General features: G+C 38.1%; 1 long non-coding RNA gene across 1 annotated transcript; it reads right to left on the bottom strand.

Annotated features, from left to right (window-relative positions):
- Window positions 1-12611: 12611 nt before the first annotated feature.
- LOC138067712 (uncharacterized) lies at window positions 12612-26074 on the bottom strand. Its single transcript, XR_011142092.1, has 5 exons — window positions 25387-26074; window positions 23565-23683; window positions 22162-22292; window positions 15897-15950; window positions 12612-12894 (listed from the first exon to the last, which is right to left on the bottom strand). It is a non-coding gene; the product is annotated as an uncharacterized lncRNA (long non-coding RNA).
- Window positions 26075-26661: the final 587 nt, after the last annotated feature.

The raw sequence follows: 26661 nt of genomic DNA, 5'->3' as shown, positions 1-26661 counted from the left end.
ATAGAGTTTTCATTTTTTCCCATGGCTATTATGTCACTACTGGGAGATTTTGTACATCACTAACGCTTGACACGTCTCTCTACAGAGCATAGTCCCATTTGCGCTACTCATAACGCTAATCCAAAGCCATCACAGGCTTCACAGGTACTGTCTAAAGCGCAAATCCCAACACACATTAATGTTTATTTGCTTATCCTTGTGGATTCATCAAGCTCTGAGTTTATAAATCTGACAGTAGTGCTTATGTGTAACAACGTTAAAACACGTGAAATAATCTCTGCAGGACTGGGGACTGACACAGTCTACACTACAGGTTGGAATTACGTGTGAAAACACTAGTGTCTGCTTTCCAATAGCATTTACAATAGCATTAGAAATTATCTGATAATTGATTATCTGATAATTGATAATCTTTCAAAATCTTTCCGGAAGACTGAAATATCAACTGTTATCAAAACTGAAGAATGCACTATTATTAATCACAAAAAAGAAATAATACCTGGGAGTTTTATCAGCCTTTAAACAGTAAACAAAATGCACTGCAACATTCAAGCCAATTTCACTGGTTGGGAGAGTAATCACCACCCAGAAAATTAGGACAAAATTTTCTGACTGAGCCACAAATTAACTTCACTGCATTACAGAGCTGAGCAATTGCACTTCAGATTATACTTAACAAAATCTGAGCTATTCATTAAGGACAGGTGATGGTTTAAGGCAGTTACAAATCTTCTCCTGCGGCACAGTGATCACATGGTATGTTTAGGTCATCTGGAGACTGCAAAGGGAAAAGTCCTACCTCTCTGCCCCCTATTCACATCAGCCAGCAGGCAGAAGCCAGTCCAAAGTACGCACAGATTATATATTAAAAGACATGGTCATGGCTGCTGCTGTGTCCTCCTGCTTCTGAGGGAAAAACGGAGGCAAACGTTTTCCAAGCAAAGCTCTGGAAACTCCCAGACTTGAGACTTTTACATTGAACAATGCATTAAGAATATCTGGGAGGGAAAATCCTGTGCTGGCAGAGGGGAGGACTAGATGATCTACAGTCGTCCTGTTCCATTTTTTAAATTCTATCATCAGATTTGTCCTGAAGCACAAACCCTCTAGGAGTTACTTGGGGGCGGTGTAATCCCCCCCACAACCCCTACTGCGGGCGCTGGCTTAAAAGCCACAAAAGAGTCCTTAGAATCTAACAACAAGAGCTATTCTAGGCGCTGGTTAGGAAAATGGGATTTAAAGGAAGTTTCTACTATTGTGCAAAATTAGGGCAAAAAAAATCTTCTTTCAGATAAGCAACAAAGTATATCAATTCCAACAGTTGGCTCTCCTGCTGTTGTATCCATCATAAAGAAAGACAGTCTTTCTATGGTGAATAAAGGTGATAGTCTAATCAATTAAGATTTCAGAGAAAATACAGAACAATTCAACTGTCTGCCCCACCTTCTTCCCAGGTTGAAACAGGACCTTTCCACTTTACTCTGCATGTCACTTTTGTTAAAGTGACAGACACCTCACAGAAAACACCAAACATACATGTAGAGAGAGAAGAATTCCCATTTTGAGATCCACCATGCAAGAGAAGGATTTTGAGCTATGTATCTGAACGCTCTGTACATTGGATTACTGCTTATATAGCATGATATGTATAAATTTTGTATATGTAGTGATCCCAATATTTTATTCTCCCTAATAAATTGACCAAATCATATTAGGATTTCTACATGAAGCCACATTCACTACATTCTGTTATGCTGATTTAAAGAGGTGTTCGTGAAACTGATACAAATTGCGCATTGCACAGAAACACTAGTACACCTGATACACTGACCTAACTGCCATCCAGGACTACGTTCACTGATTCAATTGAAAATTTTCAATATCCCCATCAAGCACAGTTTATTCCGAGCTATCCTGGGCTAGGCCAGAATCATCATCTACAGTAGATGGGAACAGGCCTTTCAGCTGAAGTCAGAAAGTTGATTATCTTTAGCCATAATCATGTAATATGTCAGTTACTCACTCAGCTAATTTAACTTGAACATATCTTAGAGTCTTCCCACTCCTCCACTGAAAGATGAAGAAACCCCAAATGTTTACATGTGGTGATAGCCTTATGGCTAACATCACTCCATAATGGCATTAGCTTCATGTTGGTATAGGTTTTTTGCAACATCTTTAGTATTTAAGGACAAGAACATCACCAGCGCATAGCTACATTTTCTATCATCTGAGTTGGAAGTAACTTCATAACTTGAGATTCTTCCATGGTCACAGCATATAAATGAAGAGGTATAAAAAGTGAATTTGGTTAGGCTAACACTGAATTCCCAATACAGGAAATTTTTTGCAACAGATTTTCTCTACTGCTAGTATTCATTTATGATGGCTGGGCTGAATAAACAAAAAAGAAAAGATAAGGAGCACAATAAATTAAACATAGCATGGACTGGTGTGGTGTGTACACTAGATGCACAGAAAGTGCATGGACAAAAAAAGCGAAAAGATATCGCTTAAATACAAACTATAAAATGTGACATTACAATATAGGTACATTAGAGTTTACTTTTCCAAGCTATATATACAAAAAAAACCCCAGCATTTGTATAATACACCAATCAATTTTATCCAGTTTACCTCGAATGTGAACTACAGCATGATTCATAGAATCTGTTATTCTACTCTGAGCTCCTGCTGCTAATGCATTCTAAGTAATGAACTTGTAACACACATTGTTTTACTAAAATATTTACTTTAAGAAAGCAGACAATTAGCAAGCAAAACAGGTGGTTTTGGAGGATATTTGAAAACATAATTCACTTTACCTGCCTGTTCTGCATTCCAGCATTTTCAACCACAAAGTACAAACGTGTCCCAGCCACGAGTGCTTCTAACTGTGAGAACTAAAAGTCACAAGATTTTAAAACTAAAGATTACTGACAACCTGATACAGCCAGATATATTTTTAAATACTTCTTTGGCATTAGAAAACTGTAACAAGAAAATTTGCATTCAGGATTTCAATTTTTTTGTTTTCCATTTCACAAAATTATCCTGAAGTTTTTCTTTAAGGGAAGGAGAATGAACGCGTACAAAGGATTATCTTCATCCTAGAGGTTTAAGCTAAGCAATGTCATAAAGAACTGACTGACATGAAGAAGAGGAAATTCTCAAACGATGGTTTTATTTATCTAGGCAAGGTTGGGCTAGTGTTGACACAAGTTTCAGATGTTTCTAACTTTGAGGATCATCATGAAGTGAACACTCAGTGCCCTCATAGCAGTTACTGCCCAACACTGCTCTGCCGCAGTGCTCGTTTTAAATAAATCACTTGGGATTTACCTATTCACATCAGCCAGCAGGCAGAAGCCAGTCCAAAGTACACACAGATTATATATTAAAAGACATGGTCATGGCTGCTGCTGTGTCCTCCTGCTTCTGAGGGAAAAACGGAGGCAAACGTTTTCCAAGCAAAGCTCTGGAAACTCCCAGACTTGAGACTTTTACATTGAACAATGCATTAAGAATATCTGGGAGGGAAAATCCTGTGCTGGCAGAGGGGAGGACTAGATGATCTACAGTCGTCCTGTTCCATTTTTTAAATTCTATCATCAGATTTGTCCTGAAGCACAAACCCTCTAGGAGTTACTTGGGGGCGGTGTAATCCCCCCCCACAACCCCTACTGCGGGCGCTGGCTTAAAAGCCACAAAAGAGTCCTTAGAATCTAACAACAAGAGCTATTCTAGGCGCTGGTTAGGAAAATGGGATTTAAAGGAAGTTTCTACTATTTTAAAATAAAAACTGCTCATTTTAAATAAATCACTTCAGATTTATCTAAGAGAAGAGCTAAAAGGAATCCAGACATGTTCCAAACATACAGACAGACAGGCAGGCAGACTTTAAGTACCCTGATGCTTATATCTTCCTGACATAAGGTAGACACCCCTACTGTAATTTCAATAAAACGCTATGGTCTTAAAATACAGTACAGCTGAGCACGTTAATAGGACTCAGTATAGCAAATCTATGCAGCAGAGAGTCTCCACAATCATACTGCAAGATCTAGCCTACCAGAACCGATGAATACCCTATGGCTACTCATTTGCTTCCGACTCCAAATGAATCATAGAAGTCTCTGATTCTAGGCCAGATGAAAATCCACAAAAATAATCAGTAAATGCATCACCATTTCTCGCAGGAAATACCAGCAAAATAAAAAATCAAGTTTTCAGAACCAGTAGCATGAATAAGCAAGCAAGGATTGCAGATACAAAGGTGAGCTTTACTGCATGTTGCGAGTAGGCCAATAGCCCCTGCAGATGTTAGGGCGGTGGACCTGCGGTGCAAGAGTAAAGATAGAGGTAGGGCATACAGTCAAGAGGACAAAAAAGTGTGAAAACCCTAATAAAGACCTTACTATGCCACAAATTCTTATCTTATTCTCTCTCTCCATCTGGCAGTCTATTACCAGATTGTGAGATATCAGGACAATTCAAGCCTAGCATGACCTTGTTCTTGATTTCAGTCCAATTTTCAAGAATTGTATAGCAAATGGATGTTCAGGTGGTTTAGCCACTCACAAGAGCACTGGCTGCTGTTTTGTTCATACTCGCAGCACTGGCTACCTCTCCTCCAGTACTTTTGACACTCTTCCTCTTTTATTGCTTTGCAACCCATTGAGCTACTCAGGTAATCCAGATCCAATTTGCCGACTACCCTTGATTCTCTGGATCTGATATAAAGTCATCTGAAACATTAGCAACCCTGGTAATTGCCTCTGTCATTGCAGTTACTGTGTGAGATAAGACAGTGAAGCCGGAGGGAAGGCACAGACGGGTGACTAGCCAGTGCTGTAGAGAGGCACGGAACAGAAAGCCCACAGGCTTGGTGCCTGTGGTTGTATCAACTCAATGAGCCACAGATTCTTTACTAGTTATTGGTTTGCACCTTATGCATTTTGCAGATCAACACAGCAATACATAGATCTCACAGCAAAATCTGCTTAGAGTCTTAACAATCCAGAAAGGGTAGAATATTTTTATTTTACTGATGAATGGGCATTTGATGCCATTATTTCTATTTGCCTGCACAGGAAATTACTGTGTGTCAAACCTGACTTTGTGGATATTGCTATAAATTTCACTGTATCTGTGAGGTAGAAGAGAAAGATTAGTAGCAGTCACAGGACACAGGATGGTTGTACAGATATCAAATCCAAGAAGTACTGCTGAAATGACTTGAGGTGTGCCTGAAAACAAGCTTCAATATACATCATATATTAAAAAAACAAAAGAAAACAAAAACAGTCACAGGAATCACCACAGTTGCACTAATTTTTTCTTGAAGAGCATTGTCCTTTGAATTTCAAGCCACTGTCCACATCCTTCTCCTCTATCTGGTTATACAAATCACTTGCATAGTTCCTTAAAGCCTCTGACAGCTGTGATTAGGTGGTATTAGTTACAAATTGCCAGTCTGAAGCAGGAGGATGAAATAAAGAAAAAGCAGTTTTTAACTTCCCGCATAGTTATTTCAAATGTTTTCTGAGTATGGAGATTCTTATCTGTGCCTGCCACAGGCATTCTCTTTAGATTTGTATAACATATACAACTCAGTGTAAGCGTACATTTGTCCTCCCACGAGACAGTTCTGAAATAATAAAGCTACGGGGGGAGGGAAAAAAAAAGGTTTTGCTGTCATCAACTTCAGAACTCAAATCTGGCATTAGTTAAAACTAGTCACTAATTCTCTATGAATAGCATATGATTCATGAACTTTTCTCCATGAAAGATAAGATTGTAATTAAGGATAATTAATGTATCAGATTCCGATACCTTTACTCAGAAGCTCAGTGTTTTGACCACTATTTGTATGAACTTCATAGGCCTAGCCTGAAGAATTCACTGTCTAGACCAACATGGCAAAATTGACAGAGCATCAAATCTTCAGGAGGATAAACACATGACAAGGTTAAATCATGATGATCAGACACTAATATTTGTCTGTGTGTTTTCTTAAGTGTTTGGGTCCCAATTCAGCGTAACATTTTAAGCCTGTGATTAAGGCTCCCTTGAAATCAAAACATTTTCAGCATGTGCCTGAAGTTAGGTGTGAGCTCCCATGTTTTGTTGAATACAACTGGACTGCTAAAAAAAGGTTTAATGCTGTCACAGATTTTGGCAATTTGCTTCAAGAACATCAGGTGAAGCTGCTGCATTTCTAAAATGAAGCTTCCTGAACTGCTGTCATTATCTAGACTAAAGAACAACTCAGCAAACAAACAACATAAGCGGAGCAATCACTTTTAAGTGAAAACTTTTTTTTCCAGTCATGATTCCCGTTAACAATATTCCTCCAAGTCAATTATAGTGCATTAACAGAACAGACTAGTGACTTCAGTGATTTAGTGAATTATCTTCTAAAAAGCCAGGTGTCCCTTACTAAGAACAACTCTGTCAGTCTCACCAGCACTTCCTTCCTGAACCCTTGCAAGGAGCACTGCCATATTTGCTAATTTACCTTGTGTTAAATGCTTGGGTGTGTGGGCAAGAGTAGCAAAAATGCTATTTTAAATAAATCCAATTCTTCAAGTAGGCTATAATCAAATTCAGGTCACAAAAAAAAGGAAGTTGAGTGCTGGTATGAACAATGTTATATTATTATGTAATATTCCATTTTGCCATCAAGGAAATCTGTTCTATTAATATAGACATTGATTTACGCATATAAACACACATCTATACATTCATATGCATATACCAAGCACGTATATTCATGTGCATACCTATATGCACAAACATATATACACATATGTTATAACCCTTTTAAAAGAAAGAAGTAAGAAATACTATAGTGGTTTTTCTTACTACAATAGCTAGTAAAGACATTAGCCAGATGTTGAAACTCATGAGCCTCAAACAACAGTGATCATTATAGTCTTCAATCACCCCATTTAGAATTTGCAATAAACTAAGCAGAAAGCCATTATTTCCACCTTCAGTCTAAAGTTTTCCTCAGGCTGCAAACAGAGTTCTGCAATGGCCTGACACGCCATCTGTTCTAACTTCAGAACCCTTTTCCGTGAAACTTTCTGCAAGGGGAACAAGCCAATGATGAGACCCAGGAATACAAGGACATCATTAGCTATTATCATAGTAAGAGTAAAATCCCTGAGGGCTCTCATCAAAACAAAAAAAAAAAAAAGAAAGAAAGAAAGAAAGAAAGAAAAGAAAAAAAGACTGGCATTATAATAACAAACCATAATATAAGGCATAAAATTAACAAACATTATGAATTAATCATACTTAGACAATTACAACCCATATGGCTAGTTAAACTCAATCTGCTACCTGTAGTGACATAGTCTGGATACTGTATATTCAATGCCACTGCATTTCTCCCAGGATGTAATTACTTAATTTTGTGAATGAGAAAATGATGTGTAAAAGCCAATGTTTCCATGGATTCAATGCCCCAGGTCAGATAAAATGCATGAATGCTTATCAAATCTCATGACACTTTTTAACCCTACTTCATCACACTCATATTACTTTTAGGTATGTATAAACATTCATTTCACATTCATACATACCACTAAGGTTATCACATATGGATCCTGCAATTAACAACTCTTTCTTTCCATCCCACCTGCATTTAGAGAGGAGACTCAAATCTCTCAAAGGACGTGGACTTGAGACTCTGGTTCTGTCCCCTGCTTTGTCAAAGATCTTTCCCTATACCAGTCTTGAGGTCCAACCTGTTCTCCTAGAGCATATGAAAGATTCTCCTAAGACAGTCTACATTCAAGATGAGAAATGATCTGGACAATGTAACAACACAGTTGATCACTTCGCTTGTATCCTGAACAGACCTGAACAAAGAAAAAAAAATCATGAGCATCCAAAGTAATAAAGCACACACACAACAGGACTTGTTACATGAAAAAGTCCAGCAGGTTCCTCAGAACTATCTTGGAAGCTTTCTTGTATCTAGTTATTCAGATTGGGTTGCTAGGATTAGGAAAAGTGTTATGCACAAAGATAATTTGCCTGCCAGTGGTTTGGGGTGGGAAGGAGGGAAGGACGTGACTTTTCACTTACCTCACGCTGACATTCCACAATGGTGACAGAACATAAAACAAAAATGGTACATCATATCCCTGTTTTTCTGTTGCTACTTCAACCCTCCACAACCATTTCCTATTTGAGATTGCTTTCACTGACACTCAAGCAAAATGTTAAATGACTATTAAAATAGCTAGGACTAATAAAAATAGAGCGTGTGAATGAATTGACAACCAAAATGAAACATTGGATGAAACAGTGAGGATTTAGCAGCATATGAATAGGGTTATGACAGCAAGATGCTCATAGCTCCAGTCATGATAATTTCCGATTTTCCCTATTTAAATCTTCACTCAGTAATATCCAAACTCAATACACTTCTATAAACCCTAGGTTTACTTCAATCCTCTCATTACTGGGACACAATCACAACTAAGACATTTAATTTCATTGAGACTCTGGTCATAGCATCCAAGTTATTTTGCATATATAAACAAAGGTGCAAAGAAAGAGCATAATGATTTCTTAACATAAACAAACTTTTGCTATTCCCCATATTTTAGTACTTAATATAGGAAGACTGATGTAATCTGGTACAAAACACAAGTTATATACAAAGCATTTCTGTTTCCAGCGGAGAGGCAAGAAGAACTTGAACACTTTCAATTTCCTGCTCCCTGACTAGAGGGCATTATTTAGAAAATATGCACTTTTCTGTGGGTCCATATTCTCATTTATCTTCATTATTTCCAACTTGTGACACCTACTACATTATGCAATTCCAGAGAGAACAGTCTCTGGAACAGACATAGCATGATGTGCCTTGAATATATTTAAAAGTTGTCCTGTGCTATCATGAGCAAACTAATCCCAGAGAAAATGCAGAAGGCTTTAGAGCACAAATGGAGCTTTCTCACTGGCCAAGAGCAAAGTTTAGGCCCTAATGACCATGACCAGTAAATGCTTCCTGTATTTGATAATATATATTTCACTAAAGAAACCAAAGGGCACTCTAGTCAGTCTCTTTCAGAGTGATTATTAATGCACATTTTGAATGCTTAAAATCATTCAGCTTTCAGCCACATGCTTTATAATACCTTGTGAGAAGTGCTACACTCACCATAAAATCCTTTGCTTGTCATATCTTATTGCTTAATTAAAATAATGTAATCAAAAACCTCAGAGAACAAATGTTGACTGAAAAAATTATGCTAATCTTATATGTATCTAGTGTTCACATATTACTTTGAGCAGAATAAGTTGACTAATGTGTTAATAGAGTGAAACAGACCTAACTATCTTGTCAGATGCTATTTTTATCTCAGCATTTACATACATTTGTCATGAAGGGGGTATATTCTGAGTAAAAGGAATAAACACTGTTATGATTAAACATGTCTGACATGATGTTCTCATCTGAGCATTAAGCAATGCTATATGCATAGGAAACCCACAGGCTTAGTCACAGGGCCAATGGCCCTATGTCAAAATCAAACCTATAGTAAGCAGGACAGCTTGAACTAGTAAGTAGATGCACCTGATAATATTTGCTTTGAATTTGGTCCTTGGCACAAACATGAAAAATCCTGCACAAAGCTTGAACCAAAAACAGCCTGTTAGTGTTGAAACTAACTTTGTTTCCAAACGAAATTTTATATGAAATAGAGGAACTGAGCACAAATTTCTCAGGCTTCACAGCTACTTCATACATGAAGTTATCGGTATGAGGAAGCATGGGGGAGCCAGTCCCCTCACACAGACAGACATGCTTGACTTTCTGTGCCAGGAAAGACTTTAGATATATTGCACTTACAAAAAATTGGTAGTTAAGGAAAAGGGGAGGAACAGAAGAACTAGTAAAGAGAGGGACTTGGAGAAGTGGTGCCATTTGTCCCTTTGGAAAAGGCCAGGTAAACCTATATAATTATGCACCCCAGCCTTCTTAGAAAGGACAGGTCTTTTAGCAGCCGCCTTCCCTCTAGTCTCTGAAGGCACTGGAAAGAGATAATCAAGACCTGAGCTCATACAGGAGTGTACACTAATGACTTGTCTGCTTTCTCTCTTATTGCTGCTGGCATTCAAGTACAATGCCAAGCGGATTTCTCACATTCTCGCTACTGAATATGTTGGGAAACCTCTATAGTCCATTTCTAATGGATACTGCCCTGCCCCCCAAATTCTTTAGTAGGCTTGCCTAACAGTAGCATTACCAGAAAGTTTAAAATTTTCCTCTAGCACCCATTTAGATACAATACAATTTATAGAGACAGATAAACTTTCACACAAGTCTCCTCGAATTTGCAAGTCTTCTGAGGTCAGTGTTATTTCACATGCAGGCTAGAAGTCTTGAATCACCTTTGTATGAGCTCTGTAGGGTGGATAGAAAACATGAACACACGAGACAATTCGGCTGCTACCACCCCTTTGTTGTGTTGCTGTTTATGAGAATTTCTGTCTAATCCATTAATCAATTAAAAGCCGTACCAGTGGCTTAATGACAATATCATATTTTTTAACAAGGACTTTATGAACAATAGGTATGTTTTAGAGTAATATTTGGGTTTGGACATTTTTAGACATTGAAATGTACAGGAAAACTTGTTAATAATAGCAATAAAAAAGACAAGATTAAGGAAACTCCAATAGTATGTCATAGGTCAATAAACGTTTTCTGGTTTTAGATTAAAAGACCATAAATGTCTCAGAATTTGATAAGCACAAAAGACTGATTTTATACTAAGGCCATTTTCAAAAAGAAGGCCTGTGCACTCTTCTAGAATAATGATACAACAAATAAAAAGAGAAAAATACATTAAAATCAGTATTTAGCATATACAGACTAGAAAATTTGTGGTAAATCTCTCTTGGAATGTTCAGGCAAGAATCCTTTAATAAAACAGCAATGCTTTAACACTATATGCCATCTTTTACATAATACCATTTATATTTATTCCACACTCTAAATATGTGAGATACTCAAGGGGAAGAATAAAATTCCCAGGTTTGTTTTCCCTAAGTTGAAAGTAAAGAAAATATTTTGCCTTCCTGATACAATTTCACAAAGCTCAAATTCTTAATACTGTTAGCATTGTCTCTGTCTTCAGTAATTTCTGTCTTACAGTGAAATACACCATTAGATCTTATAGTCTTATTTGTCTTGAAGACTTTTTATCTAACTGCCCTCATGTCAGTTTCTCGATCTTCTGCTCTAACCTTTGACCATTTTTTATTAGTCAAAGCTTTATTTAAAGACTTAATGCTACAATTCAGACAGAGGTAAAAAAGATTTTTATACTTACCAAAAGAGGGCTTTAGTATTTTCTGGAAGTTCTCTTTTTCTGGATTTAATGCTATGAAAATCCCCACTGTCGTTTTCAATCCATTGGTTTCACCTAAAAGGCAGAAAAAGGTTACTGTGCCATAGGATGACACAAAACAAGCCTGAAAAATCATTTTATTTCTCATGTACCTTTATTCCTTGTGCCAAGTATCATCCTGCAGTGTCTCAACTTAAACTGCCACAACAGAAAGCGCCTCCACAGAAATGCAACTGAATTCATAAAAATATCCCCATACTCTGGTTTGGCATAAATCTTTGTAGATATTTCAGACTGACTAGTGACAGTGAAAAAGAGAAAGAGCCAGCTGCTGTGATGAGGGCCCAGAATACCAAGATAGATTTTTGTGGAGTATTCTAAACATAGTTAATTTTGATTCACTCTTCAGCACAAAAATTTCAGAAAACTTTATAGGTACCTTTGTTGCTACATATGTTAGAAGGATGACTAACCCCGCTGGCAGAAAAACTGCATTGGCACATTGTATCTTCTCTGGTTGGCAAGAGAAAATGATTCTTCTGTATTCACAATGAATATAGCAACATACCATTTCCTAGAGCAGCGTAGGGTTTCAGCATTTTCCTGCAAAAAGGGGCTCTGTCATGCCATTTAAGGCATTTATTTTGGAAACATGGTCTCCTATAAAGAACCTGTAAAGTAACTTGCCTTTAGGAGCCAGCTATCCCCCAGAGATTCACAGAAGCATACACGATGCCTAATGCCTTCATGAAGAGCAAGATACCACGCTGTGTATCAGGCTTCACGTAACTTCACACATCAGACAGGAGCACAGACTCGCAGAACAGTTGAGGCTGGAAGGGACCTCTGAAGATCACCTAGTTCAACTCCTTTGCTTAAAGCAGATCAACTACCACAGGTTGCTCAGGACTCTGTGCCCCCAGCTGAGTTTTCAGTATCTCCAAGGATGGCCACTCTTCACTCTCCCTGGGCAACTTGGTCAAGTGTTTGACCATCGTCATTTTTTTCTTACATTTAAGTGGAATTTCCTGTATTTCAGTTTGTGCACACTGCCTCCCATCCTGTCAGTGGGTACCACTCAGAAGAGTCTGGCTCTATCTTCTTTACTCCCTCCCATCAGGTATTTACACACAGTGATAAGATCCCCTTGAGCCTTCTTTTTTCGAGGCTAAACAGTCCCAGCTCTCTCAGCCTCTCCTTGCTTGTCAGGTGCTCCAGCTCCTTAACCATGTTTGCAGCCCTTCACTGGACTTGCTCCAGTATGTCCATATTTTTCTTGTCTTCAGAGGCCAGTACGGAAGAATGGTCTTGCTGCCTCCATTTCACTTCATTTACGGGTGTCTTATGCTTCTCGTATACTCTTAGGCACTACAAGCTTTGCTTCAACACAAAATTACTCACTCTTATTTTCATCTCTGACTACATGCTCTCTGTTCAAACCACAGCTGCATTTTCATTTAATACATGTGAAACCTCATATATCACAACTTAAGACAGCTTCTTTTGGGGTCTCCTGGGGAAAGAAATACACAAAATAGTCCAGCAAGATGGTCATTTAATTTTGTTCAAGAAGGTTTTAAATCAAAACAATTCATAGGACAAGGTAAATCATCATCTCTCAAAGCAATTCGAATGGTTTAATGACTTATATCAAAAGCCCAGTAAAACAAGGACATGAATTATTGCATTGCATTACATTCAGAAGTGATACAACTTCTTTCTTACAGTAATACAACATACATAATCTCATCAGCAATAGTGGATATATAAATTAAGAGTATACAATTAGTTAATCAGACTATTCCTGAATTAATTATGTAAAGAAAAATCAGCAGGCAAGGGGAGGACTGTATACAACACCACACTTCCCCTCTCTTTAACAATCCACTTTATGTAATTCAGTCTGATTTTAATTCAAAACAAAGAATGTGATCACTGCTAGGCAGGGCCAGTGATTAATTTAACCAGTATTTTGGTGTCAGAACCATTTGTGTTTATATGAGATATCACTCTTGTGCCCTTTAGTTTCTACCTACTGCATGTATCATGGTGCTCTCCTGTGATCTGTCCCACTTGTTTAGTGTATTTCAATATATTATATCCAACAGACATAACTTCATTTCCTAGCACTGTCTACTTACCTCCAAAGATCCTCAGGAGCCCATTCTGTGACTGCACGCTACATTTGCAGCAGCACTAGCTAGGTCATAAACACACATGCAATATCAATTTCCATGCTTCGCGATATAAACTGTATGCCTTTGGGATGCTGGGGAGGGATTCCACAGTTATCATCAGTGACCGATGACAAAGTTTTCCACAACTGAACAAGTGCTATCCTGTATGCAAATTTTCAAACTTTCTCTAAATATTCAGCTCCAGGACACTGCAGACAGAAAAGTGTCCTTTGGTCTGACCTATAGTCTGTTCTGAATCAGCATTTCCTTTCCTTTCAGACTACTGCTTTGGTAACTATTCCATGACTCCTCCATCACTACAAAATTCAGTTAACCTTTTGTTTATGACAAGTTCTTGTTCATTAAGAAATGTGAAAGTGTTACAATTGCCATCATGGCAATGGAATGGACGAAACCACAAGAAAAATGTTTAACATTTTTAATATTGAGGGGCAGATCCTCAGCAGAAAAAGGAATCTAGCTCTATTGACTTAAGCACAGTGATGATGACAGCCTCTCTGTTCAGATAACAGATTAGTGCATGGAGGTGATACCTTCTTTCTTTTCGGATCACAGACAGCATCTTTCTCCTTACCTTTGCTGTTTACAGCAAGTGTCTATGGAGTACTAGCTCAAACTTTCCAAGCCTAGAGCTTTTGCCATAGGCCCCACGAACATATATCCATTTGAAAGAGGAAGGATGTGTTGCTTTTTTGAAACGTGGCTTCTAGCATTCATCCCCAAACTAACAGCAATTTGGGGGAAAAAAAAAAAAAGCAAAGTCAGGTTTATTCCGAGTTTTATTCTCTGTTAGTTGAAAAAACAGAGGGAAAGTTGAATGAAATGAAAGTTCTGCATTGTATAGAGCACCTATTCTAAACTGACATAAAACCTCAGGTACATAGGATATAATTCTATTACTGACCTAAGCAAAATAATTTCTCTCTCTCTTCACTAGAGAATGGAACAGACTCTTCCTTTTCACTCCTGTCTGCTCGTATAGGTAAATATGGGACAAAAATCAGTGGCATAAACCAGGGATCCTATACATATGCTAGCCAGATATGCTCCAGAAGAAAAGGTTTCTCCAGGTGTTTCTTTGTGGCACTAGCTCTCACTGCATTCTGGACTTACTGCTAGATTGCTAAATAATGTTGCTGCTACAGAAAGTAAGGCTGTCAAAAATAATTCATTTTTGAAAATATCAGAAGTGAAAGTGTCATGAAAATTCCTTTGTGCTTGGTCTTTCAGAAAGCAGTAACATTTCATTGCTAGATAGTCACAGGTTGCAATACTGCCACCTTTTTTTAATCACTTCACTAATTGCTAGCAGGATGTCAGGTTTTTGTACAACCTTAATCAAATACGTTACTTTGCACTCTCTTCACTCAGAATGGCTGAAAATCAGGTCCTTGGCCATTTGTTTCCAGAAATACCAAAAACATTGAACTACACTGAGGGAGGAAAGTTAGTTTTACGGAACAGCTGGACTACCTACATTGTTACCTGAACACCTACATTGTTAACTCTCTTAGGTATTTGTAATTGCCTTGATCTCAAGTCCATGGTCTCCTATTAGTGACCCTGCTACTGCTAATCTAATTATAATGCAACTACTCGCAAAGATGGGACCATAACCACCAGTGGGAACATTCTGCCTCTACCAGCCCAGGCTGCCTTTTGAAAGTCTGTGATGGTCAAGTCAAAACTTTTACTAGTAATGATCCCAGCCATATGTTGCCCCTCAGATTAACTGGACACAGCTTTTTTTTCTGTTGTAGAATAAAGTTTTTCTTTCTTCAGGTGATGTATGAAAATGAAGGAATGCTAGTTAATGCCCAGACCTTGAAACATCATATACTCATATACTTACGAGTTACTCTGCCCATACATTTTCTTCCTTGTTTCCTGCTGACTACTAACTTCAAGATACTCAGATGCATGATTATTTGTGGGGCCAGCCTACTGACTTAAAAAGTCAAAAAATTTAACTGACTTACTAGATTGTAACGGTGTCCGGTACATCAAACAGTGGATTTGAAGAAAGGAAACATCTGCCTATTGTGGTCATCTTACCTCTTACTGGTAACAAAATATTAGAGCATAGTGCAACTTGGAAGTGGAGAAAGTCTCTTTAATGAGTGTGGAATACTATTCTTTTATCTTAAAAGACAAGTTTATGGAGGACAGTGCACTGCACCAGCCTGATTTTATGACTTCACTGTCTGAGGATATCAGTCGTGCATATCTCCTGAAAACTACACTCATTTGCTTCACATAAGCTTTTAAATTGCAAAAATAAAATCAGGAGAAAAGAGAGAACAGCAAACATTCCTACCTATACAGCATACAGGTTCTGTGTGCTCCTGTCTCACTCTGCTGGTTGCTTAGTCTGAGAAATAAAGCAAGAAAGGACAAAAACTATTGAGACATTTCAGTCACCATGACTCCAAATCATTTATCTGCTGCAGCCTCCTCTCTCCTATAGTTTACACAGTAAATTTGGAACAAGAAACAGCTACCATTGGCAACGTACCAGTAGTAAGCAGTGAAAGAACTGATACACAGTTCATTTTTTTTGAATTATTCTAGGAAGTTAACATTTCAGAGGTTTCTGCAAAACACTATTTTGCTCATTTGAAAAATATGACCTCTGCCAAAATAGCAAGAAACTCCAGGCATAGTATACATTCTTAGGGAAGTCTAGCACTTAATCTAACTGTGTGTCTTTAAGTTCCACCCATAGGAGGAAAAAAATAAAATAAAAATCAGAGTAGAAATAACTACCAAAAGACAGCATCATTAGAGAAGGGTGAGTGATTGAGGCCTATGATCTTCTCACTCATCTGGCCCAGTAGGAAATACGAAGACTTCCTGAGGAAGAACCTACACTATCTGGCAGTCTGAACCCAAAGAGAGCAGAGCGGCCACTCTGCCGAAACAGACATTCTTTTCCAAGAAATGATCAATTACTCTGGTTGAGTTTGTATTTTTACTTTTCGGTTGGTTTTTTTCCCCCCTAAATTCGTAGGTGTGTAAGACTGAGCGTTTGCTAACACATTTTGCTAGACTGAAGCCAGAACGCTAAACACTTCACAACACTCAGCTCTTAAGGATGCACTAATTACTATCATGTCTGTTTCTGTTTTGATCTTCCATTTTCTTTCACATTGCCTTGGAGAAAACTTCACCAAAATGAAGTTTTTCCTCCTGAATTGGTAAGCACTAGCACATAATGCAGACATCTCCCATCTTCACTACAAACAGAACAAAGCAGAGAGTGAATTAAAGCTACACGTAGATTCATATGTGAAAACACGTACTGCAAGTATTCTTTACTACTTTAAAGCTGTCACGTCGTTTCAAGTTCTTCTTTCAAGTTTTTCTTTCAGATGATCACAGATGGAAAAAAAACCCCATAATTCATTAAAAAATAAGGATTTGAGGCAAGAACTTAAGCATCCTTGTTTCAGCATGGTTCCTATTTACATCAACTTAAGACTAAATATTGAAATCTTGCTTCCTTTTAAACATTCTGAACTCCCAAAGTAAGTGCAGAAACTATACAAGGGCTTGGTTCAATCAGGTGTGAGTGAACTTGACTGTTGTCTGCCTACATCCACAAAACAAGAGAAACGGAAATAGCAATAAAAGGAGAGCTTGTCTGAGGAGTTACTGATTAACAGTAGAGAAATATCTGAGCAAAATGTACCTAACTATTTGGCATATCACCTCTCCAAAAAGAGAAGACAAAAAAAAGTTCCTTTACTGTTATCTCTGAGAGGGAGATAGATACTTTTGCCCTGAGGCTCTGCATCCATCTGGAGACCTGAGATCCTTTACAAATATCTTCTCCCTTCTCCCTGCCTTCCACTTCAATGGGAGGTTGCTGCTTCATACCACTCGATAAAGTGGACACATAGAGGCAGAGCCATCAAAAATTAGGCCTACTTGTTTCGATCTGCTTAAAAGGACTAGCTTCAAGATAGGTGAGAGTATGTTCTGAATCATGTTTCCTTCAGTAATTAAAATTGATAATAATTTTTAGGAAAAGTCAGATGATCCAGAAAAATTAATGCAAAGGTAAAATCTTTTTTTATGCTGACAGAATGGCAGAGCATCTCAAGTCAAAAGACAAGAAATGTCTGCTGCCAGCTAAATTAGAGTTTTATCAGACTTTTGATGTTTCCACTTTAGTTAGAGCACAAGTGGCCTCACCTTTTTAAATAGCACACGGAAGACTACAGATCAAAGCCTTAGACAGATGTCACCTCATGCTGGTAATTTTCCTCAGTATTTTGGCACCTTGAAGTTGACCCAAGTAATTTACTTTCAATATTCACAAAAGAGTATTCAATATCATGAAAAGAATTTAAAAATATTTCACATATGTAAAATAGAAGTGTTTCAAATGTAATTTAACCCTGTATTCAGTTGTGATTACTAAATAAAAAACAAAGTTAGTGAAAGGAGAGCAAAAATGGGGCTTGGCAAGAACAATGTCATTTTGATGCTCCATCAGAAAATTCCACTGTGCATATACCCTCTTTCATTAGACATTTCCATAATTCCATCTGTTCCAATCCATTATCTCCCCACTCCCCAACTGCAAAGCCAACTTACCCTGGAGTGGCATGTGCCAGCATTCCTTCCAAATATAAGACAGGAGAACCTTCTCCCCTTTTCTTACCACACGTAAATGCTCTTGAAAAATTCTCAATTCAAATGGAATAACTCTATTTCTCTGTTTCTAAAACCATTATTTTGCCCCACAACTTTTTGTCCTGCCTCAATCAGGGCAGATTTCTTCACTTCCTACTGATATTGTTCACCCGCTTGAAGAAATCCCTTCTCCTATTTATCAGCCTACGTTCTTTCATCTCCCATGTTAGCAGGAACCACTGGGTCTCCTTGCTTGCTCTGAATCTCCCAGGCTCATTAGTCGTCTTCTCCGCCCTTGATCTTCATCTTCTTCACCTTTGTGATCGTCTTCCATGAGCTTTCCGATATCTGTGACTTCTGAAAACCTTTTCCCTTAGCACTGCCGTACTTTGGCTTTCTTCTGTGACCATCTCCACACGATCCTCTAACCCTGCAGTACTTCTTGTTATTGCTCTGTAAACTGCTCACCTTATACTTTACTTGCAGGTCTGCCTCTGTTGCCTTCTGAGGAATCAGGCTATTTCCTTTGTCCTTTCCTGATCAAGACATGCTATCTTTCTGCCTCCTGCTCCATGAGTCATCATCCTTTGTTTGTTCTTGCACACCTCTCTGGCACATTGATCCCAGAGCTTTACTAAGATATAATTGATCATATCCCTCTTTTCCTATTCAATGAAATCTAAGTGACCAAACTTTCCTGTCTTTTCTTACCAGCTGTTTTTATCATGTGCACTTGTTCCTATAACTATTTCTAAAATTATGACATGACATATGGAGACTATAGCATTGCATTAAATTGTCTCCTCCATTGAGCAAAAGGCCTACCATTAGAAAAAAAGAAAAGAAAAAGAAGAAATTACTACCACAGTTTCCTATCCAAGCTCACCAGAAATTTCTTATAGGTAATGAAGAAAAGAATGTGTTTTACAATAGTAATTCTAATTTCATGTTACTGTTGCTCATGCTTCTAAGGTTCTAACTATTGCGAAAGTATTGCAGAATATGATTTCATTAGATGCTTTCTACTGCCAGGGAGAACAAGCCTTTTTGTTATCTTTGGAGACAGACATTTTTGGTATACACACAGTGGTGCAACATAAGCACTATTGGTGCCGCACTGCCCACTCATATTAATTAATTTCAAGTTTTAACTTAGGGCTAAGGTGATGAATTAATCTCCATGTCTGCTCAGTACCTTGACCTCCTAGTCTAGCCAGCAAAGGCTAGTAGTGACACTTCTGAAACAGACACCTGCGCAACCTGAACTGATCTCCCAGCTAAGATTTTTTTTTTTTTTTAAACTCTGTAACAAGATGACAGTGCTTTTTGAAAGGTAAACTTTCAGAGTTGATAACAGAATACATTAATTTAATCTCCTGTTTCTGGCAAAAATAATTTTCAAAGATTAGAAAACTAAACTATGCGAAGACACAAACAATAACAAGGACACCCATTCTCAGATAAGCTCTTCCACCACCTACGGAAGTGAACAAGAGACTTTTCATTGACTTGGAGCAGGTCCTAATTAGTCGGGAACAGCATGTGTGTGCTCCAGCACCCAGGGGATGAAATGGTTTGTTAACAGAGCACATGGTTTTGATTAGTGGTCTAATGAACTAACGCCTCAAATCAACAGGAAATGCAGCATCTGGTCAGCGTTTCATTGCTTCCTTAGGCCCCAACCACACCTTATTACCCCCTCTAGCTCTCCTATGCTCTATCCCAGTACACACAAAAGTTGAGGACAGCAGTTATTCAGGAGAAAAAAAAAAAGAGAGATTAATATTTTAATACCACCAATGAGATGTGAGGAAGGAACGGTTTCTGTGTTCCATATTCTATGGACTAACCTTCCCTGACTTTTGCCAACTGAGACAAAAATCTGAGGTCATTTATAGTTTTAACTGTCCAGTATTTTCTTCAGCATGTTCTTTACATAACAGACCAAAGGTAATGACGTGAAACACATTTATTCGTTCATAAACCCATTTATATCTCCTAGTTTTTGAAGTACTCTTTACTGGCATTTACATACTAGAATATACGGAGATGGTTGTATCTGTGGCAAATAATTTTGCCTGGTTCTTACAGAGCCCCCTCCTGCCCTGATCCCTACCCAAAATTCTAATTAATAGGAATTCCATATTTTCACACAGCTTGTCAGTTTGATTATTTAAGTGCTTATTCAATGTACTAAAGACCCTAATCACCCCTTCAAAGCATGCAGCTCTGTATAAGGCCTCCAACGTCTGAAATACATAAGGATCATCATCATCATAATAGCACGGCAGCTGTGCTTCCTATAAGCCAGAAAAGTTAGTCCTGTATACAACAGACACACCTCAGCCACTGTGTGCCATCTGCCTAGTTACTGGTTACACAGCCACAGCAGATAGAAACAGCTGCTCCTGACAATATGAAAAACATCAGTACTTCCTTAAAGGCTTTGGCAATGTGGATAAACAATTTCAGTGAAAAGAATATTTTAAATTGCTGCAAATTTTCGATGCAACTGCTATTATGCATCATACCACAACAAAGTGATTATGCTCAGTAGAATGGATTTTGTTCAGCAACTGTAAGAGGTTTTTTTACACAGTTTTGCAGAATACCAGTTAACAAGGCTGAAAGACCATTGTCCTGGACGAGGAGCTTTCATGGCACACTAAGATAACTCACAGTGCCTTTTTTCTACTTCATTCTTTTTATTAAAATGATTTTTACTTTCCTGAGTTTATTATGAACTATATCCTGCCTTCTTTACTTAGGCTATTTCTGTAAAGACTACATTTCTGAGAAACCTCAATACTGATGGTCTGGCCTGCAGCAAAATTATCTATCATTTATAATAGAGCAAAACATTATCATCCCAAAAATAGGCTATTAACAAGCATCACCTCTTCTTGTTCTCAAAGCTACCAAAAGAATTCTGAAATTCTTAACAGCATAGGGATGGGAGGGGGGCTGGAAATGTTTTGGGGGAGGAGAGGTGCAATCCTTGGTCTTGGCAGCAATGTGTTGCCAAAGGGTGAATTTCACCAAGAGCAAACATGTCGTTAAAATGCAATATGTAGAAGGATGACAGGCGATAAAGGACGGATGAACGGATATACACTATACGTGCACACGTTCATATCCACACAGTTCTCCTCTTCTCCCTTGCTATTTCTCATGTAGAAATTGAAAAGTTCTAGGTGTCAAATTCTGAAACAAAGCCACCCACTCAAGCCGGAGGCTTTGTCCCTCCTCTGGATGGCACAGCCACCCCTTGTCTGCAGCTAGTTGCAGGCAGGAAGAGGAGAAGATAGGACAGCTATCTCTCACCTGCCTAACCATGCATAAGAAAGCAGGCACTGCATGGTGTCTCTGGCCTCCTCCCGCCTGTCTGAGTGGGCATGGTCTGGAGATGGAATAGCAAATTGCTAGAAATAGACCCGGCAGTGCTGAAGTCAGGCATGGAAAGAGTTAGCAGTAAAGACTCCACCTCAGAAATTGATAGGGAAATAAAACCCACACATGAAGGGGAAAAAAAAAAAAAAGTGCTGCCTGGAAACGTAACACAATTACTGTTTTATATTTTGTACATATTAAACTTTCAAGTTACCTGTAATAAATGTGAGTTTTTATATTAATTGTGAACAGATCAGTAATTGGAGGTAAATTAATGAGAAACCTGCTGTCACATTACAGCATACTTTTTAAACAGATGTCTTTAAACATTTGGACAAAATAGCTATATATTTTAAAATGGTAATTCTTTAACTGGTAAACGTAATTATCCAACTCTAAAGCAAAAAATATAAAAGGACTAAAATGGATTGAATCAAAATATTCTGTCATTGCCATACATAAGTTACCAGAATATCTTTTCAACAAATTAAATTAGTCTTTATTTTATGCTTTTAAAAATGCATTAGTGTAATTGCTCTGCAACAAATTACCTTCTGTGCTATAAGCGTGGCTACAACATCCCTCGCATGTACATCAATTGTGCATATTGTCATGATGTTCTGATGATCACCAGGGGTGAGTCCCCTAACAGCATGTTTATAAGGGCATTCAGTTGAGCAATCTGCAAAATAATTATATTTCAATGGAGATATTACACTGTGGGGGAAAAAAAAACACTATTATATGTCAAGTGCTAAATGGAGCAGTTATAGAACCAAGACACATTTATTGGTGCTTTTAATCAAAGCAAATAACTTTTGAAAACTAATAATGGTGTTGTTGTCTTACAATTTTAATTTGATTCTCCAATACTAAAAATATCCTTTTTAGCTAGTGCCTAATTTCATTTCAGAACAGATAAGCAGTTGTCTGAAGCTACATTTGTACTGCATCCTCAGAAGTATGATAAGGTTACTCAGTGTTTAAAGTGAATATAGTTTGCAAAATAGTCACAACACAAGTGATGTTTACAGAAAAAAAACTATTTGGTTCTCTTGGACATAATGTCTGCTCTGTGTCAGAGGACCAGAAAAAGCAGGTTAATTTGACTTTCCAATGGACTCCTGTACAGTCTCTTCCATCAGACTGCTGTGTAATTCCCCATCCTGATGGGAATGGTGACAGTGAAAAGGTGTTACAGAGTACCTGCTTTCATGGCCCTGGAAGCCACAGGCAGTCAGTATGGATTAGCTTTATCAAAAGGCATCCAAACACTTTAAAAAGTGAATCTCTTGAACTTTAATGGTAAAATTTTTTTAGTTCTAAAATAGTACTTCTAAAGTCCACTTCCTACTAAACCAGCAATAAGCACAAATCTGTCTACTTTTTGAAATGGTTGCAAAATGTGTCTTTCAGAAAGGAACTCCCAAACATATTAAGGCCCTGAATCTGCAAAGCAGATTCGTGCAGAATCCCGTCTAAGCCAACAGAAGAAAGTTTGCATTGGTGCAGCAGGATTTTAAACTAACATCCCTAGTAGACTGATACTGTGGCAAGCAGAGTAATGTTTTCGAGAGATCGTAAGATTCTGCATTTGAATATTGTAAACCACTGTGATGCCACATACTTGACTTTTGCCCTAAGACTTATGACTTCTCTAAAAATTACCACTTTTTTTTTCTTTCAGGCAATCTCAAATCATTATTCCAGACTCTCAAAGGAATTCTCATCAAATCTCAATGACTGTCAAAGCACTTGGGCTAGACAGTCAAATAACCACTGATTTTGTGGTTTATCCTCCCACGCTGCCACAGCTTCTGTGATTTCTTGCTGGAAAGTTGTACACAGGTTCTTCTAAACACGTCAGCCAGCATTCTACCTAACTGAAATAGTATTTTCTCTAACGTTATGGAGAGGTGATTTATAGAAAAAACATTACAAAAACGTTACTTACATCACAGGCTTTGTCTTGTTGCCTCTGAAGGTCTGTCTTGCCAAACCTTCTTCCCAGCAGAAAGTAAGATGCAGGGACCACTGAAACCTGTGCAGACCAGATGACTGCATTCCAGTGCCCTGTAGGAAAAAACAACCTATATCCTACTTCCAGTCTCTGAGCTTGAGTTACGCTATGAAAGACCTCCATCTTGCACAATCCACTGACTGGATTTATAGCTTATAATCCATACCAATATGAAGGGAACGATTTCAGTGGACTCCACCGCTGTGTCTTTGGACGTATCACTGCTCGTATTATTCAGTGACTGCATATAATTTGGCATCACTGAAACAATCACAGCTCTGAAAAGGTTGAGGTCTGGGCTATTAAGAAGACTAAATTAACTCTCATCACTTGAGTGAATGAACCATTCACACCAAGGTCAAAAATCACTAGTTGAGCAGCATGGGAAAGATGACACTATAGCTAACTGACTGGCACTTGTGCATAGAAAAGACTTTATTTTTATTATTCTCTCAGGCAACTTGGATTTTACTGAAAACATTAAATTAGCCACTTACTGTGAAAAATAAAAATCTTAGTGGAAAAATATAAAATCCAACCTTCCTCCCTCCCCCGCTTTGCTACTTAGGTTCAGAGCTAAGTATGAGAGCTGCATGTGATCAAGCGACTGAGGTTGCTGAGGCAGAAATGAAAGTTCAGAAAGAAAATGAGCTGAGACTTCTGTTGGTTTCCTGTTGGAATCTCTTAAACTCAGTCTGTAAATCAGAGGCTTGAGTGTACCGGTGAGAAAGGAGAATAGGGAAGAAAGGAGGTTAGCAGGTACTTCAGAGAAACAGAGGCTACGGGCTCCCAAAGAATATAACGTTCTTTTTTTCAGAGGAGGAAGAAGGTGTTTTTTTAAAATTATGTTTTCTTTCCTTTTCTATCCCTAACCTGAGCTGATCAAATAGGAAATCTCCACGTGGTAAGATGGTCCGATATAGGTTTTTCTGAACAGAGACTAATAGTTAAAATACGAAATTTTTGGCAAAACAAAATTTTTTTTTAAAACAGCCACCTGAAAAGGTCAAAACTTTAACATTTGAATCAAAACTAATCTCCGCATCCATCTGCAGTGTCCTGAGTAAAAAGTCTGATCTTCCATGGCTCACTTTCTCTAGCAAGCCTGTGCTTCAGATCATAGACCACAATGCAATTGTGGAGCATCCTATTAACGGTGAGTCACTAACTACAGGGAGACAGCATGATACGTCATGGGATATACAGTTGAGCAGAGAGACAGGTCCCATTGTGGAGGACTGGGAAATAAACATATATACAGTCCCCTGTATAGGCCTGGGTTATCCACTGGGGAGCCACCTGGCTGTTGGGACTTGTGCCTCATGCCACTCCACAGCAAGGACTCAGGCAAAAGTGGCTGCTATTGCTGATCTAACAATATATGGTTTGCTTTACTTTTCCTGGCAGAAAGTTTTACCCAAAGCATCATTTCCCCACAGAAAATGTCCATGTTAATGATGTTCCTTTTTCCAGTGCAAAAATATTTGACTAATTATTTCTGATTGCCCAGACTCTTCCTTGCTCTTCTCAGTAGTGTAGGTCAGGTGACTGCAAGGTCATTCTGTCTAAACCTCAGTACTAGGTTAGGCTGCCTCCTAAACTTGGGTGGCTTCAGTCACATTGGCTCCTCAAACTTACTGTGTTATTTCATTTCAAATGCGTGAAGATACTTTCAGTTAGAAAGAGGAGGCTTCACATTCTGAGATAACTAAACTAGCTTTGACAAATATCTCTCATTACCTGAGTGTACACTTACCCTTCAGTGAGCCTTAGAGACAGGGGAGAAAAGAAAACAAGAATCATGCTTTGTGCAACTGGCAAACAGTTCTGGGATAACAGGACAGACAAAGAAGATTCCTATTTTCCCTTGAGTTCTTCTCAGTGCTGTCTGATCAGGCTCTGACCTCAGGATTGATGGAGCTTCTCCTGCTGGAAGCAACAGATACTACAGTCCAGACAGAGGGCCTATGGTTTCTAGAATAATTTACTTCATTTCTTTATAATTCAGCAAAACATTAGACAAGAAAATATGTCACCCAGTAATCTGACCTGTCCTTCACAAAACACAGAGCTTTGAAAAACATACATGACTGCTGTTTGTACTACCAGATTCTTGTACTCAAAGGTCGGTCACACTCTCAGATAACTTCAGCATTTGGCAATATGTTGATAGACACTGAAGAAAGCTGCAGTTAGTTAGAATAGTTTTCATTTGGCTAAGTACAACAAAAAAAGAACACAATGATCTAGGAGGAAAAGTTTTCCTGCTTTGAATTAGTTCCTTTAGAAACGATTTTCAGTAAACCTACCACAGAAAAAAAGCAGAATCTTGGCAGAACGAGACTCTGGGCTTCCAAATGAATTGCTGAGTCTTTCTGGTAAAGCCTGAGTAAGGACAATTACTATAGCACTTTTTAGTGCTTCTTGTTAGAAACTGTTATATTTCCTTGTTACAGTAGGAACTAAATCAGCCAAGAAGTAGTGACAGATGAAACCAAACAAAATCAAGTAATTCTTCTACTTTCTATACTGCAAATTTTCTAAACAATCTTAATGTCTAAAGGGGTGTTTGAGATCATCAGAGAAAAGATGCTGTAAAATTGAAAGTATTTACAGTGTTTTAAGGTCTTCTACTTTTCCAAAGTGTGTACAAAACACAGAAGAGCTCTAGGAACTAGAAACAATTCCCATTATGCTGAAATACAAATAAATTAAACCATTCGAGCACATGTGCACAGCAGGCCAGTCTTCAGAATAAGAAATAGTTGCTTCTGTCTTTCTGCCGCAAGTCTGAAGCGTGTATATAAGAAAATCATTCTGTTAGTGAATGGTTCACCAGTGAGGACATATTTTCTCCAGATGGATTCATATTGTTTGAAACCACAGTATTTGCCAATTCATTTCCGCAAAGTATTCTCAATTTGTCCATTTGTAAATAAAAAGTTCCTTGAAAATGTAGTTGTCCTGATGAGATAGTAAGGTTATCTATGGGATTTGAAATGAATTCACTGCATTGATCACAGAGGATTTG

Source organism: Struthio camelus, chromosome 6, assembly GCF_040807025.1.
Source record: "Struthio camelus isolate bStrCam1 chromosome 6, bStrCam1.hap1, whole genome shotgun sequence".
Classification (NCBI taxonomy): domain Eukaryota; kingdom Metazoa; phylum Chordata; class Aves; order Struthioniformes; family Struthionidae; genus Struthio; species Struthio camelus.
This window is presented reverse-complemented; position numbering and strand designations above follow the sequence as displayed.